This window comes from Schistocerca piceifrons, chromosome X, assembly GCF_021461385.2.
Source record: "Schistocerca piceifrons isolate TAMUIC-IGC-003096 chromosome X, iqSchPice1.1, whole genome shotgun sequence".
In the NCBI taxonomy this organism is placed as follows: Eukaryota; Metazoa; Arthropoda; class Insecta; order Orthoptera; family Acrididae; genus Schistocerca; species Schistocerca piceifrons.
Genome location: NC_060149.1, coordinates 888,352,345 through 888,369,105, shown reverse-complemented (window position 1 = coordinate 888,369,105; position 16,761 = coordinate 888,352,345).

The following is a 16,761-nucleotide window of genomic DNA, read 5'->3' as shown; positions in this document are numbered from 1 at the left end:
GCGGGGCTGCTACGGTCGCAGGTTCGAATCCTTCCTCGGGCATGGATGTGTGTGATGTCCTTAGGTTAGTTAGGTTTAAGTAGTTATAAGTTCTAGGGGACTGATGACCTAAGATGTTAAGTCCCATAGTGCTCAGAGCCATTTGAACCATTTGAACCTTTTTCCTCTGTCGAGCAGTCTCCTTAGTTGTAACCGGGAGCTCACATTTGTTTGCATATGAACGTATAATTAATTTCAGTTTAACACACTGTGCGAAAAAGGGAAATGGAACATTTCTGATTTCATCATAATATTACTCTACCTATTAAAAACAGCAATCAGAGAGTGTTGGGCAAGTGACCTGCACGCTACACGAAGCAGCTACCAAGCTTTCTCGCAGCTGAAAGAGCGATTGTGTTATTTAGGCATTTGAGCTTTAGATATGGAAAATGTCACTGTGAGATATCGTTTATTACATGGAAGGCTGTTGGGCAATTTCGTGCGACCCGATTCTCAGTTTCTCCACGCATTTTACTCTTCTTCTCCTAACTTGTATTCCTTGTGTTTCAGTTTTTTCTTTTTTTCTAGATAGTTTATCTTTCATCATACATCTTTCGTGCTGCCATATGTATATTTTCGTCAATGTTTTAACTTGCTACTCCTTTCGCTACTGATGTTACACTTGTTAGGTTATACTTTTGCAAATTAACGGTATTAATATCAGTCTTACATTTTGGAAGAAGTTGTTATAACATAAGTCAGTGAATTATTTGTGATATTTCACAGAATAAAATTACAAAGTGTCTGTATGTTTATATATACAGGGTGGACCATTGATAGTGACCGGGCCAAATATCTCACGAAATAAGCGTCAAACGAAAAAACTACAACTAACGAAACTTGTTCAAATGGTAGTTCAAATGGTTCTGAGCACTATGGGACTTAACAGCTGTGGTCATCAGTCCCCTAGAACTTAGAACTACTTAAACCTGACTAACCTAAGGACATCACACACATCCATGCCCGAGGCAGTATTCGAACCTGCGACCGTAGCAGTCGCGCGGTTCCGGACTGCGCGCCTAGAACCGCAAGACCATCGCGGCCGGCCCGAAACTTGTCTAGCTTGAAGGAGGAAACCAGATGGCGCTATGGTTGGCCCGCTAGATGGCGCTGCCATTGGTTAAACGGATATCAGCACAGTTTTTTTTTAAATAGGAACCCCCATTTTTATTACATTTTCGTGTAGTACGTAAAGAAATATGAATGTTTTAGTTGGACCACTTTGTTAGCTTTGTGATAGATGGCGCTGTAATAGTCACAAACGTATAAGTACGTGGTATCACGTAACATTCCGCCAGTGCGGACGGTATTTGCTTCGTGATGCATTACCCGCGTTAAAATGGACCGTTTACCAATTGCGGTAAAGGTCGATGTCGTGTTGATGTATGGCTATTGCGATCAAAATGCCCAACGAGCGTGTGCTATGTATGCTGCTCGGTATCCTGGACGACATCATCCAAGTGTCCGGACCGTTCGGCGGATAGTTACGTTATTTAAGGAAACAGGAAGTGTTCAGCCACATGTGAAACGTCAGTCACGACCTGCAACAAATGATGATGCCCAAGCAGGTGTTTTAGCGGCTGTCGCGGCTAATCCGCACATTAATAGCAGACAAATTGCGCGAGAATCGGGAATCCCAAAAACGTCGGTGTTGAGAATGCAACATCAACATCGATTGCACACGTACAATATTTCTATGCACCAGGAATTGCATGGCGAAGACTTTGAACGTCGTGCACAATTCTGCCACTGGGCACAAGAGAAATTACGGGACGATGACGGATTTTTCGCACGCGTTCTATTTAGCGACGAAGCGTCATTCACCAACAGCGGTAACGTAAACCGGCATAATACGCACAATGGGCAACGGCAACGGGCAACGGGCAACGGAAAATCCACGATGGCTGCGACAAGTGGAACATCAGCGACCTTGGCGGGTTAATGTATGGTGCGGCATTATGGGAGGAAGGATAATTGGCCTCCATTTTATCGATGGCAATCTAAATGTATGCTGATTTCCTACGTAATGTTCTACCGTTGTTACTACAATATGTTTCACTGCATGACAGAATGACGATGTACTTCCATCATGATGGATGTCCGGCACATAACTCGCGTGCGGTTGAAGCGGTATTGACTAGCATATTGCATGACAGGTGCATTGGTCGTCAAAGCACCATACCATGACCCGCACGTTCACGAGATCTGACGTCCCCGGATTTCTTTCTGTGGGGAGAGTTGAAGGATATTTGCTATCGTGATCCACCGACAACGCCTGACAACATGCGGCAGCGCATTGTCAATGCATGTACGAACATTACGGAATTCGTACTACTCGCTGTTGAGAGGAATGTCGTTACACGTATTGCCAAATGCATTTAGGTTGGCGAATATCATTTTGAGCATTTATTGCATTAATGTGGTATTTACAGGTAATCACGCTGGAACAGCATGCGTTCTCAGAAATGGTAAGTTCACCAAGGTACATGTATCACATTGGAACAACCGAAATAAAATGTTCAAACGTACCTACGTTATGTATTTTAATTTAAAAAACATACCTGTTACCAACTGTTCGTCTAAAATTGTGAGCCACATGTTTGTGACTATTACAGCGCCATCTGTCACAAAGCGAAAAAAGTGGTCCAACTAAAACATTCGTATTTCTTTAAGTATTGCACGAATATGTAATAAAATGGGGTTTCCTATTTAAAAAAACGCAGTTGATATCCGTTTGACCTACGGCAGCCCCATCTAGCGGGCCAACCATAGCGCCATCTGGTTTCCCCCTTCAAGCTACACAAGTTTCGTTCTTTGTAGTTTTTTCGTTTGGTACTTATTTCATGAGATATTTGGCCCGGTCACGATCAATGGACCACCCTGTAATGATCTTTATTGTAAGGTATGAACAGAACGTAACAGAGGTTTTACCTGATATGTTACAATAATAACATTACCAACAATGGAATGCTAAGAGGTAGGCCAGGTGGTTATGGAGGCCATTCTGTTAGATCATAGAGCACCTCACTCCCCTTCACTGCAAAATCTGTACAAGCACGTCTTCGAAAATGTTGTACTTTCCGACATGGAACAGAAGTTTAGACTATCGCAATACTGTACTCGTGGGAAAAAAAATGAAGGCGAAGAGATGAAGAGGGGTGTTCAGCGGACCCTTTAACGAAACATTACCAAAAATGTGTTTCATTGGCATTGACGTCATCCAGAAGAATTCTGGGACGTTACCATCCTTTTTGTAGCTTTGACCTACTGTACTCCCTAACAGTAGAAATATTTCATCATGTCCTCCATCTCATTGCGCGTCTCCATTTAAAGGGGATGACATAGACTGTTTTGTTGGCCAACTAATAACACACGACAAAAAATCAACAGATAATAAAGCGAGGCGGCGCAAGACATTGGACTCGCGTTTGGTTTGAACGAAGTTCATGTCGCTTCATGGTTTCTAGGATTTAGGTATTGTGTGATTTTCCTGAATCACTTACGACGAATGTTACGATGGCGCCCTTGAGGAAGAAACAATGCGAGTGTATGCTCTATTTCTAATGCCATTGTTCCCGACAGTACGTTAAACTTTAAGTCTTCTTTTCGGCCTTCCTTCTAGAATTACCCTGATTACGGATAGTCCAGCCCATTGGAAAGATTTGCCGTTTATGTAGTGTAAAAAATCGGCCCTGTACGATAGCCTCAGGAACTCACTTGGAAATGAAGGAATGTTAGAGTTTTTTATCTAGTCAACAACGATCGATTAAAATGAACATAGCGCAAATTCAGGAAAGATACGTATGGGGTAGAAATCTACCATGGCCATGCATGAGTAGCCGCAGTGGAATTTGGCTCAAGAGCCTTAACTACGGAAATCCGAACGGAGATTTCTCCCAAACAGAAATCCGACGAGCTAATTTATTTTACAGGTCCGTCCTGCTCACACAAACTTTTACGCTTCACTATTACCGATTTCGGCTACTGCCATCTCCAGATGGCTACTCGAGGAAATAGAGATTTATGTACACAGAAAACGGCAACCGGAATTACTGCTGAATGAACACAATGAGTTTAACCTGAACGATTATTTTGATGCATTCAGAAATCTACAAGTTTGAGCACCGCTGGAGCTTGGCGTGCGGTCTGCGCGCCAGCGGCCAGCGACGAGGCGTCAGGGCCTTCCTCCGCAGGAAAACAAGGACGTCATACAGAGAAGCCACTCCGGGTGTATTATCGACTGTCGACTTTTTAATTAATAGTCACTTTTTCGTTTATTAGCTTACACTTACGGTTGCGGTTTAACTGTTTTGTCATGCTCGAAGATTTCGTTTTATAGATTTACGGTAGTAATAATGGGGAGCTCCTAGCCTGGCAAAGTAAAACATACAATTGTGTAAAAGACAATATAAAAAGTTTAAAAATAAAATTCCACTACTGGCCATTAAAACTGCTACACCACGAATATGATGTGCTACAGACGCGAGATTTAACCGACAGGAAGAAGATGCTGTGATATGCAAATGATTAGCTTTTCACAGCATTCACACAAGGTTGGCGCCTGTGGCGACACCTACAACGTGCTGACATGAGGAAAGTTTCCAACCGATTTCTCATACACAAACGGCAGTTCACCAGCGTTGCCAGGTGAAACATTGTTGTGATGCCTCGTGTAAGGAGGAGAAATGGGTACCATCACGTTTACGACTTTGATAAAGTTCGGATTGTAGCCTATCGCGATTGCGGTTTATCGTATCACGACATTGCTGCTCGGCGTTGATCGAGATCCAATGACTGATAGCAGAATATAGAATCGGTGGGTTCAGGAGGGTAATACGGAACGCCGTGCTGGATCCCAACGGCCTCGTATCACTAGCAGTCGAGATGACAGGCATCTTATCCGCATGGCTTTAACGGATCGTGCAGCCACGTCTCGATCCCTGAGTCAACAGGCGGGGACGTTTGCAAGACAACAACCATCTGCACGAACAGTTCGACGACGTTTGCAGCAGCATGGACTATCAGCTCGGAGACCATGGCTGCGGTTACCCTTGACGCTGCATCACAGACAGGAGCGCCTGCGATGGTGTACTCAACGACGAACCTGGGTGCACGAATGGCAAAACGTCATATTTTCGGATGAATCCAGGTTGTGTTTACAGCATCATGATGGTCGCATCCGTGTTTGGCGACATCGCGGTGAACGCACATTGGAAGCGTGTATTCGTATTCGCCATACTGGCGTATCACCCGGCGTGATGGTATGGGGTGTCATTGGTTACACGTCTCGGTCACCTCATGTTCGCATTGACGGCACATTTAACAGTGGACGTTACATTTCAGATGTGTTACGACCCGTGTCTCTACCCTTCATTCGATCCCTGCGAAATCCTACATTTCAGCAGGATAATGCACGACCGCATGTTGCAGGTCCTGTACGGGCCTTTCTGGATACAGAAAATGTTCGACTGCTGCCCTGGCCAGCACATTCTCCAGATCTCTCACCAATTGAAAACGTCCGGTCAATGGTGGCCGAGCAACTGGCTCGTCACAATACGCCAGTCACTACTCTTGACGAACTGTGGTATCGTGTCGAAGTTGCATGGGCAGCTGTACCTGTACACGCCATCCAACCTCTATTTGACTCAATGTGGGGATTAAAGGGACCAGACTGCTACGGTCATCGGTGACTCAATGTCCAGGCGTATCAAGGCCGTTATTACGGCCAGAGGTGGTTGTTCTGGGTGCTGATTTCTCAGGATCTATGCATCCAAATTGCGTGAAAATATAATCACATATCAGTTCTAGTATAATATATTTGTCCAATGAATACCCGTTTATCATCTGGATTTCTACTTGGTGTAGCAATTTTAATGACCCGTAGTGTATATTTGTACAATGAATGCCCATTTCTCATCTGCATCTCGTCTTGGTGTAGCAATTTTAATGGCCAGTAGTGTATTCCACTTTTTATGTGGATTTTAAGTATGGATCTAATTCCAAGTATTGCATGTCAGTACATGTTTTATTGTCAGACGCTCATTTTGCCACGTGAAGCAATTTTAATTAATGACTACGCTTACTGCATTTTAACTGTTAAATTTGCAGCACTGGTTCCTCATCTGCCCTAGCTGTAGTGCCTTCTGCTGACCTCAGTTATTTGTATAAACACCAGACGCATACTTATCGTCACCAGCACTTACTCTGTACCTACATGTATAATTTGACGATAATACCTACATCAGAATATTTTATGGTATGTATGTCTGGTATACATGACTATTAATCGTGTAAATACTTTTTATTTTTCTTATGTAGCACCAGTCTCTTATAGATTTAGCATCAGCAAATTAAACTTAGTTGGTTACACCCTGTTTTCGTTTTTTAACAGATCTGAAAATGGCAGTAGCCGAAATCGGCAATAGTGAAGCGTAAAAGCATCTTTGATTAAGACGGGGCTGTGAAATAAGATGCCACAATATGATGACAGACTCATTTTCAGACTTTATATATTCAACTGATACACGACGAGCTAATCATTATGCGAACTGGTGATATTTGAAGCTTCAGAACAATTTTAAGACTATTTTATTAGACAAGTACTTCGAAAGATATTTCACACCATAATGAGTCGTCTAGGGTCTGTCCAATATTGCTTCCGAATTTGATGACTCTGAGCAGCCGCAGTAACGGCGAAAGCGCAACTGGGCTGTCCCCATATCTCAGTTGAATCATCATAATAATATCTAAGTTGCAGAAGACTATAGATTAGATTAGGGAGTAAGACCGATGATTGGTCGTGGAGAGTATCTGAGAATAAGAGGGCTTTAAGAACAAGACCAGATGAAGCCAACGAGAGTCTAATGACGCAGTCACGAGCCAACGTTCTATAAGTACTGAGTGTTGTTAATGTTTCTAGGAACGATCCTGCATAGAACCATGACTTGGTCGTAGAGGGCCAACATTTGGTATCAAAAATCGTTTTGGTAATTTTCGTCGAACAAAATTATTCAACGTGTAGTGTAGGATCTGGAATGCACAGGAACATGGTTGAAAAATTTTATTTCATGTAATTCTAGCTCCTCTATTCAGTTACCAATGAGTTTGTGTTTCCGTAAAAATAACCCTTAGTCCTCTCCCGCGGCCTGTCTCTAGTTGATGGTTGTGTCACGTACGAAGCTAAATATTATTTTTTATTGTTACTAGGCTTTCCCATAATATTTATCGTGATAAACGTCATTAAGTTAAGCAAGGATGACTGGATGAATAAATTTCATTTTAGACTCAGTCAGGTCATCAGAGCCAATTTCTTTTTGAAAGTGAATACCATTAAAATATAACACACTCATTTACTCTCTTACGATGTTCGTTGTCAGCAATTAATCGTAGTTTGAAAACAACAGTTACAGTAATAGAAGGAGGAATCATTTACACTGTGCTTCACTCAGCCAGTGTGTGTAAGGAATTTAATAGATCTACATCTACATCCATACTGCGCAAACCACCTGACGGTGCACAATCTTAAATTTTCAGGAAGTCTCAGACGGTGTTCAGGAAAGATAGATTAGGCAGAATTGGTGGTGGAGTGTTTGTGTCTGTCAGTAGTGGTTTATCTTGTAGTGAAGTCGAAGTGGATACTCCGTGCGAATTGGTATGGGTGGAGTTTATACTTAACAGCCGAACTAAGTTAATAATTGGCTCCTTCTACCGACCCCCAGACTCCGATGATGTAGTTGCTGAACAGTTCAGAGAAAATTTGGGTCTCGTAACAAATAAATACCCCACTCATACGGTTATAGTTGGTGGGGACTTCAACCTTCCCTCGATATGTTGGGAAAAATACTTGTTAAAAACCGGTGGTAGGCAGAAAACATCTTCCGAGATTGTCCTAAATCCTTTCTCCGAAAATTATTTCGAGCAGTTAGTCCACGAACCCACGCGAATTGTAAATGGTTGCGAAAACACACTTGACCTCTTAGCCACAAACAATCCAGAGGTAATAGAGAGCATCATGACTGATACAGGGATTAGTGATCACAAGGTCGTTGTAGCTAGGCTCAATACCGTTTCTTCCAAATCCACCAGAAACAAACGCAAAATAATTTTATTTAAAAAAGCGGATAAAGTGTCACTAGAAGCCTTCCTAAGAGACAATCTCCATTCCTTCCGAACTGACTATGCAAATGTAGACGAGATGTGGCTCAAATTCAAAGATATAGTAGCAACAGCAATGGAGAGATTCATACCTCATAAATTGGTAAGAGATGGAACTGATCCCCCATGGTACACAAAACAGGTCCGAACGCTGTTGCAGAGGCAACGGAAAAAGCATGCAAAGCTCAGAAGAACGCGAAATCCCGAAGATTGGCTAAAATTTACAGACGCGCGAAATTTGGCACGGACTTCAACGAAACATTGTCTCGAAATTTGGTAGAAAATCCGAAGAAATTCTGGTCGTATGTAAAGTACACAAGCGGCAAGACGCAGTCAATACCCTCGCTGCGCAGTGCCGATGGTACTGTTACCGACGACTGTGCCGCTAAAGCGGAGTTACTGAACGCAGTTTTCCGAAATTCCTTCACCAGGGAAGACGAATGGAATATTCCAGAATTTGAAATACGAACAGCTGCTAGCATGAGTTTCTTAGGAGTAGATACCTTAGGGATTGCGAAGAACTCAAATCGCTTGATACGGGCAAGTCTTCAGGTCCAGATTGTATACCGATTACGTTCCTTTCAGATTACGCTGATATAATAGCTCCCTACTTAGCAATTATATACAACCGCTCGTTCACCGATAGATCTGTACCTACAGATTGGAAAATTGCGCAGGTCGCACCAATGTTTAAGAATGGTAGTAGGAGTAATCCATCAAACTACAGACCTATATCATTGACGTCGGTTTGCAGTAGGGTTTTAGAGCATATACTGTATTCAAACATTATGAATCACCTCGAAGGTAACGATTTACTGATACGTAATCAGCATGGTTTCAGAAAACATCGCTCTTGTGCAACGCAGCCTAGCTCTTTATTCGCACGAAGTAATGGCCGCTATCGACAGGGGATCTCAAGTTGATTCCGTATTTCTAGATTTCCGGAAAGCTTTTGACACCGTTCCTCACAAGCGACTTCTAATCAAGCTGCGGGCCTATGGGGTATCGTCTCAGTTGTGCGACTGGATTCGTGATGTCCTGTCAGGATGGTCGCAGTTCGTAGTAATAGGCGGCAAATCATCGAGTAAAACTGAAGTGATATCAGGTGTTCCCCAGGGAAGCGTCCTGGGACCTCTGCTGTTCCTGATCTATATAAATGACCTGGGTGACAATCTGAGCAGTTCTCTTAGGTTGTTCGCAGATGATGCTGTAATTTACCGTCTAGCAAGGTCATCCGAAGACCAATATCAGTTGCAAAGCGATTTAGAAAAGATTGCTATATGGTGTGGCAGGTGGCAGTTGACGCTAAATAACGAAAAGTGTGAGGTGATCCACATGAGTTCCAAAAGAAATCCGTTGGAATTCGATTACTCGACAAATAGTACAATTCTCAAGGCTGTCAATTCAACTAAGTACCTGGGTGTTAAAAGTACGAACAACTTCAGTTGGAAAGACCACATAGATAATATTGTGGGGAAGGCGAGCCAAAGGTTGCGTTTCATTGGCAGGACACTTAGAAGATGCAACAAGTCCACTAAAGAGACAGCTTACACTACACTCGTTCGTTCTCTGTTAGAATATTGCTGAGCGGTGTGGGATCCTTACCAGGTGGGATTGACGGAGGACATCGAAAGAGTGCAAAAAAGGGCAGCTTGTTTTGTATTATCACGTAATAGGGGAGAGAGTGAGGCAGATATGATACGCGAGTTGGGATGGAAGTCATTAAAGCAAAGACGTTTTTCGTCGCGGCGAGATCTATTTACGAAATTTCAGTCACCAGCTTTCTCTTCCGAATGCGAAAATATTTTGTTGAGCCCAACCTACATAGGTAGGAATGATCATCAAGATAAAATAAGAGAAATCAGAGCTCGAACAGAAATGTTTAGGTGTTCGTTTTTCCCTCGCGCTGTTCGGGAGTGGAATGATAGATAGATAGTATGTTTGTGGTTCGATGAACCCTCTGCCAAGCACTTAAATGTGAATTGCGGAGTAATCATGTAGATGTAGATGTAGAAATCATAACTGCTTGACAACTCCTACTACTTTACAAGAGAATTTCGGAACGTGTAGTTGTGTGGTGTGTGTGTGTGTGTGTGTGTGTGTGTGTGTGTGTGTGCGTGTGTGTGTGTGTGTGTGTGTGTGTGTCCTTTTCTTTTAAGAGAGGGAGGCAAATAGTTAGGGTGAGATAGATAGATACATCGAGAGAGACAGACAGACAGAGGCTGGAAATAGTTAAGTGTAAAATACTGAACGTGAAAAAGAAAAATAACTTACAAAATATATGAAAATGATCAGCATGTCGGCATATTTCTCACTGAGGAAGTGGCTGTAATAATTGTAAAACTGAGTCGTTCACCGTCATAGCGAGAGGATAGAATTATGATCCGCGTAACATCCAAATAACTTAGAAATATATAACTACTAATCTTTCGAATCCTATTATCAGTATGGACACGACCATATAAAAATTCTCAAAAACTGCTTTTGCAGATATACTTGGCTGGTTGATCACGCAATTTGTGGAACGACTCAGCCACTCTGAATATCGTTGAAACCTGTACCCAGTGATGTTAGAGTGGAGCTCCGATGCTACATAAAAATTTGACAGTCATCTTTCTTGTCCCATTACCGTTTTAAATTAATGCCAAACTCCCTTGATAGGCCAAAGGCTTCTCGCTCTGCAGCGTATAAAATATATGGAGTTCAAAGGTAGTGCATTATGAGCGCTACGCCACAAATATTCCATCCTGTGGGCCTTCATTTCTGAGAAGGTGGACCGTGTCACAGGGTGTTCTGAAACACTAAGGCGAGTGAGGACTCCTTCGCCCTTTCTGTGAATTTGAACTGAGATGTGCCACAGTCGCACTATAGACTACAGTGAGTGGAACATGTTTGTCATTTCCTGCCTCTTTTGCTCGACTCATGAGAAGAACACGGCAAGTGCCATAACACGACTTCCTAGAAATTTTTGGAAATTTGTGGTAAGTTCCTAAGGGACCAAACTGCTGAGGTCATCGGTCCCTAGGCTTACACATTACTTAATCTAACTTAACGCCAAGGACAACACACACACCCATCCCCGAGAGAGGATTGGAACTTCCGACGGGGGTGGCCGCGAGAACCATGGTAAGGCGCCCCAGATACCTCGTATACCCCAAGCGGCTTTCCCAGAAACTTCGCTTAGTGGAAGACGGGTCAGAATACGCGAACACATGTTCAACTTCTCCCTAGACACTCGACCGTTTCTGAGAAAACAACGCACTTTATGTGGCTTTTAGCGAGAATACTGATCAGTCGAAGCGTTGGCACTGGGACTAGCGTTGTGGCTTCACACTCTTGCATTCCGTTTTCTAAACCCGATTACTACTATTATTTTTATTTTTTATTTCTCTACCCATCACCGTAGAAGATTACTATAACACAGTTGTCAGTTGTATATTGAAATAATGTTGTCTTTATTCGTCTATTAACTGTATGTCTGGTGAATGAGTTAAAAAGAAAGAAAAAACAATAAATGAATGTTAAAATTATTTGAAGCTATTTTCGTGAAATTCTTACCATGTATCTTGATTCATAATCAACTGCAGTCATCAGTTTTCAGTAAAGTGACCCGTCATGCGTAATTTGCCGCGGAATTATTGTGAATGCTTGAAGTCATGACGCATCTTTCCCGAGTGAGGTTCATACGAAGAAATGTCACTGTTCCAAACCTTCCTTCGCACAGTGCTCACGGTGTTGCGAATTACTATGTTTCGAATATTTCTACAATCGGTATCATCCAAGGGAGTACACCGAACGGTGAACTGTGGGAACTGGTGCGTGGCTATCACTTTGTCGCGCCCCGACTGTTTAAAAAAATAAAGAAACTTATCACCTGAACATGCATCTCCAGTGATGACAAAGCGCTCGTGACTTTTTAATAACAATATTTTAACAGCCACTGTGGAACATTTTATTCACCATGTGCAACTTTGGCTGCGGATGCCCGAAGTCTAAAACGAAGAGGGCGTTTTGTTGCCATCCTTGGCGTAAAAACTATGCTCACCACATTTTTATCATTGGATCATTATGTGAACGATGTAGTAGGTTAACCTGCCACATGACCAACAAATGTGCGGCTCCTTACTGCTGCAATTGCTGGGATTTTGGAGACCTAGGAATGAAATGCCAGGGAATCGTAACTGATCGACCCATGGTCGTTGTGGTCCTCTTTAATCGGGGAAACAATAAGGGTGCAGTCCCAGCCAACTAACTCAACCCCCCAGTAAGGTCATTCAACCCTGCAAACCACGAAAGTTTGAAGGAAGTGGCTAATGTAATGTTGAGTCATTTCAGTTGTAAATGTTCGAATTTTTTGGTTAATAGCTCAGCGTCTTTAAAAGCATAATCCACATGTGTTCGTGGACAAGAGCAGTTGTAGAGGTGCAAGACAGATTGTGGCGCATTTTCTTGGTGCGCGTTGCCTACATTAGGGGCAGGTATGCACTCAGGGGCAAACCTATTTTTCGCCTTTGACTGACAGGTACTTAATCCATTGTTCTCCTTTGATTGACAGGTCCTTAGCATATTGTTCTCGTAAGTGGCTTTCCATGTCGCTGCACTTAACCTATTGTCCCTGCACCCCCTCCCACTCCCCTCCTTCCTCAGGAAACCCCCATTCCTCACTGCTAAAGCTGTACTTTCAGGTCTGAGTTAACCTATTGTTCTATTAAGTGTTTTTCCATGTCACCCCCATTTCCTTTTGATTGACAGGTGCTTAACCTATTGTCCCCCCCCCGCCCCCACCCTCCTCCAACCCCCTCCCCCCTCACTGCTACAAGGACGCTTTCAGGTCTGATTTATTTGAATAGGCCCCCCTCTCGCTCTTATCAATTTGATTCACTATTTAATTAAATTGATCAATTAGTTAACCTCTATGGTGGGTAAGTACCATTCCTCCTGCTGTGCCCCCCTTGCGGGAAGTTCAAATTCCATCAGGACAATGCAACCTCTACTAACCTAAGAAAATGGCGGGGAAAAAAGCGCACCTCCACTAACCTAAATCATCGGACTGCCACCTCTTCCTAGGAATTGGTGGAAAAAAGACTCAGTTGATCAATCATTGGAGGCTAATCGATTGTAGTGTATGGAATATTGTTTAAACAATTTAGAGACTGCATGGAATATTGTTCATTTAAACAATTTAGGGGATTCAAGGCATTGTATGGAATATATGGAAATTGGTGGAGAGGAAGGATCTCATAACAGGAAATTGAAGGGTATATTGTTTATTTATATAAAAAAATCTGTTTGTGGCGGTTGGATTTCTCTTGCTCATCATTCCCTGCTGTCTGGAAACATGTAGGTCTTGTAAGAAGTAATTACATGGAGAAAACATGATGCATAACCTAATGTTTGGCACTGTAATCTGGGTGTCTTAACCTGTTGTTTGGGTCTTTGTCGGCACTTAACCTGTTGTTCTGTTAAGTGGTTTTCCATGTCACCACCATTTCCTTAAAATATTCTACCGTCATTGATACCAAATTACGTAATTAGTTATGTCCTCCCACCATTTTCTGGTACGCTTTTCGACTTTCACATCCTTTTGAACGCCATTTCTGATGCATTCTTCTTTGTACTGCATTTTGCATAAAATTATGCAAATTAACTTAGTGTTATGCACTTAACCTACTGTTCTGTTCCGTCTCACCCACTCACGCACTCCCTCCCATTAACTATTGTACTGCTAACTCCACATTGATATAAAAAATTTATGCAAATTAATTAAACTGGTATTGTTCACATGTATAGGTTGTTTTTCTTAATTCTTAGCATCCTATTGGTTGGTGAAATCGATAGAATATAATTTAAACAAAAGATTGCTAGTAAAAAAAAAAAAAAAAAACACATCCCACCACGAGACGCCCGACGCCACTGCCGCCCCCACCGCAGCCGCCGCCGCCGCCCGCCACCACCAGATGCAAGCCAGAGCGAGCAGTCGCTCTCACACAGCTGCATGTGAAAGTTCGGTCTATTTTCAATATACAATTAGAATTCTTCAAGTGTTATACTGATGTCACAGAACTCCAAGGCACACTCACTCTGGTCCCCTACGTGATTACAAATAGCTGTGGTATGGTCCAGCAACGAGAGACATGTTCCAATGCTTCCCAGAGTAGCACAGGGTGCATTGTTCCTAGTGCAACATGAGTCACACGTCTAACCCTGCTTAACTGGCCAGCATGACTGACGCAAAGCCGCGAAGTGCACACGCTCAGCTACAAACCTTCGCAAGCACATCTAACAAGGTTCTCAATCTTATACTGATGTCACGTGACTATGTAAAAAAATAAGAACCCAGTCGACCTCACAGAAATTGTATAGTGTCCCAGAAATAGTTAATGCTCACTTTCTTGATGTCTCAGCTAGTATGCACGAAAATTATTCCCCTAACAGAAGATGTTTACGAAAATAAGGCAGAATAACGTCGGATGCAGTCTTCCTCACGGACCTAACATGGTACCCAGTCCATTCCGTGTTACCCTTCCTGCTTTCAACACACACAAACGTTCCCTCCGCTATGTAGAGGCTCCTATATATCAGCACAAAGGAGGTGAATGAATCGAGCATTATGATTGGCTCTTATCGAATTTACCCGCCGAATTACTGGCGCCGCCAATGACGAAGCAACGTCCGCCTTGTTTCCTTCTGCAGACGAGACTTTCAGCGGTTATTTTACACAGATCGCCATATTGCACTGGTATTTAAATCCTCTAAACTGCCATACATATCGTCAAATACAGAAAGACTCTTACTCATTTACATTGCTCACCCACCGAGGACAGGAGCCTGAATATTAATGTGCAAAACCGATTTCCAACCTAGCAATATATCACCGTGTACAGTGTCGATGTAGTAAACATACAATTCGTATCCTGCACCAAACAAAGTCATCCCTTTTGCATCATTCGTACATATACTGCGAAGATGGACAGTAGCGTATATACTCCTCACAGCACTACATATTTTCCCACAGCCGACGTTCACAAGTCATCCACCCCCCAACACGCGACCAGAGCACCCTCAGCGGAGTGAAGTTGCTCTCAGAACTGTTCTACAAATTCGGGCTCCTTTCCCCTCGGCACAAACACATTAGTGTTTCTGCTCCGAACCTGCTTCCTTGTTTGCTCGCTTTTCTACATACATCTCCAGACTCTGGGATTACAAGAACACGTATTTTCGCATGGTTTGCAATAATATTATACCATTTTTGCGGTACTTCTCGATATCAAGCACTAGGCAGCATCCTGCCAATCGCTCACACAATACAATTCCGAAGATATAGACTGGGAGTTATTTCTATAGAAACCTGAGACTTTAGCTACGTGGAGCGTGCTCTAGACTGCTGAGTAACGAGAAACAAACAGACGAAAAATGATATTTCCACCTGCGAATACCGATCTCAGTGATGTATCAGATTCGAAATCATCCCTATAATTTACAAGGTCAGCTAAGGTGTTTCTCATGTCTATAGAAATGGAAACGTGTATTCCACATGCTAGATGCACACCCCATAGTCGATCTTCCCTCAATTAAATAAAGGCGCGAAATGTGCAGAAGCAGTCAACCGAACATGGGAGGGAATAACGGTCCAGCGCAAACGCACCTCCATACACAATCTTCTCAAATTTTCACTTGATTACGAAAGCCGCCCAACACATACTGAGTATTAGTTCGCTATTCGGTCTTCTAGAGGACGGCAAAGTTAACTCAGATACATTCCTAGACTCCAACAGGCCTATGCATTCGGACGGCTGCTGCCGTTAATGGGAGATGTGAATCATTCCCGCACAGGTCACCGGCGCTGCAGGTCCAGCACGCACAGGTACAATCAATCATCCTAAGAAATCGGTCACATTTATGTTTTATCATTATACTTACAATGGAATGTTACGATCACGGTCTCAATTGAACGGCAATCGACAATGAACGAAGTATCGGAAATACACCCTGCTGAAGGCTGTGGCTTTGGAAACGGCAATATCTGTACCTTCCTTATGACTGGACATAGTCATTTGCTTTACACATGTCAGATGGTTCAATTGGCTCTGAGCACTGTGGGACTTAACGTCTGAGGTCATCAGTCCCCTAGAACTTAGAACTACTTAAACCTAACTAACCTAAGGACATCACACACATCCATGCCCGAAGCAGGATTCGAACCTGTAACCGTAGCGGTCGCGCGGCTCCAGACTGTAGCGCCTAGAACCGCTCGACCACTTTACACATGTCAAAACACAAAAACATACATTATAAGCCTGATGTTCAAATGTGAACATATCACACACCTCCCACTACAACTAAGTATAATACTTGACCAATAAATGATTCCACGTGATGCAAAATAATACTGATCGAAAATCAACGATGCGTGGGCATGTCTCTTAGGTTTTTCTTGCGAGTACTACCACTGTCTCTTAGAAAGAGAGATGTAATCAGCCAGATGTTTAAAAAAAACAGATCGCAACAACTACTGTGAGTTACTGTCACAAGCGGTCTTGGCTCTATAGGTACACACAAGCATCCATG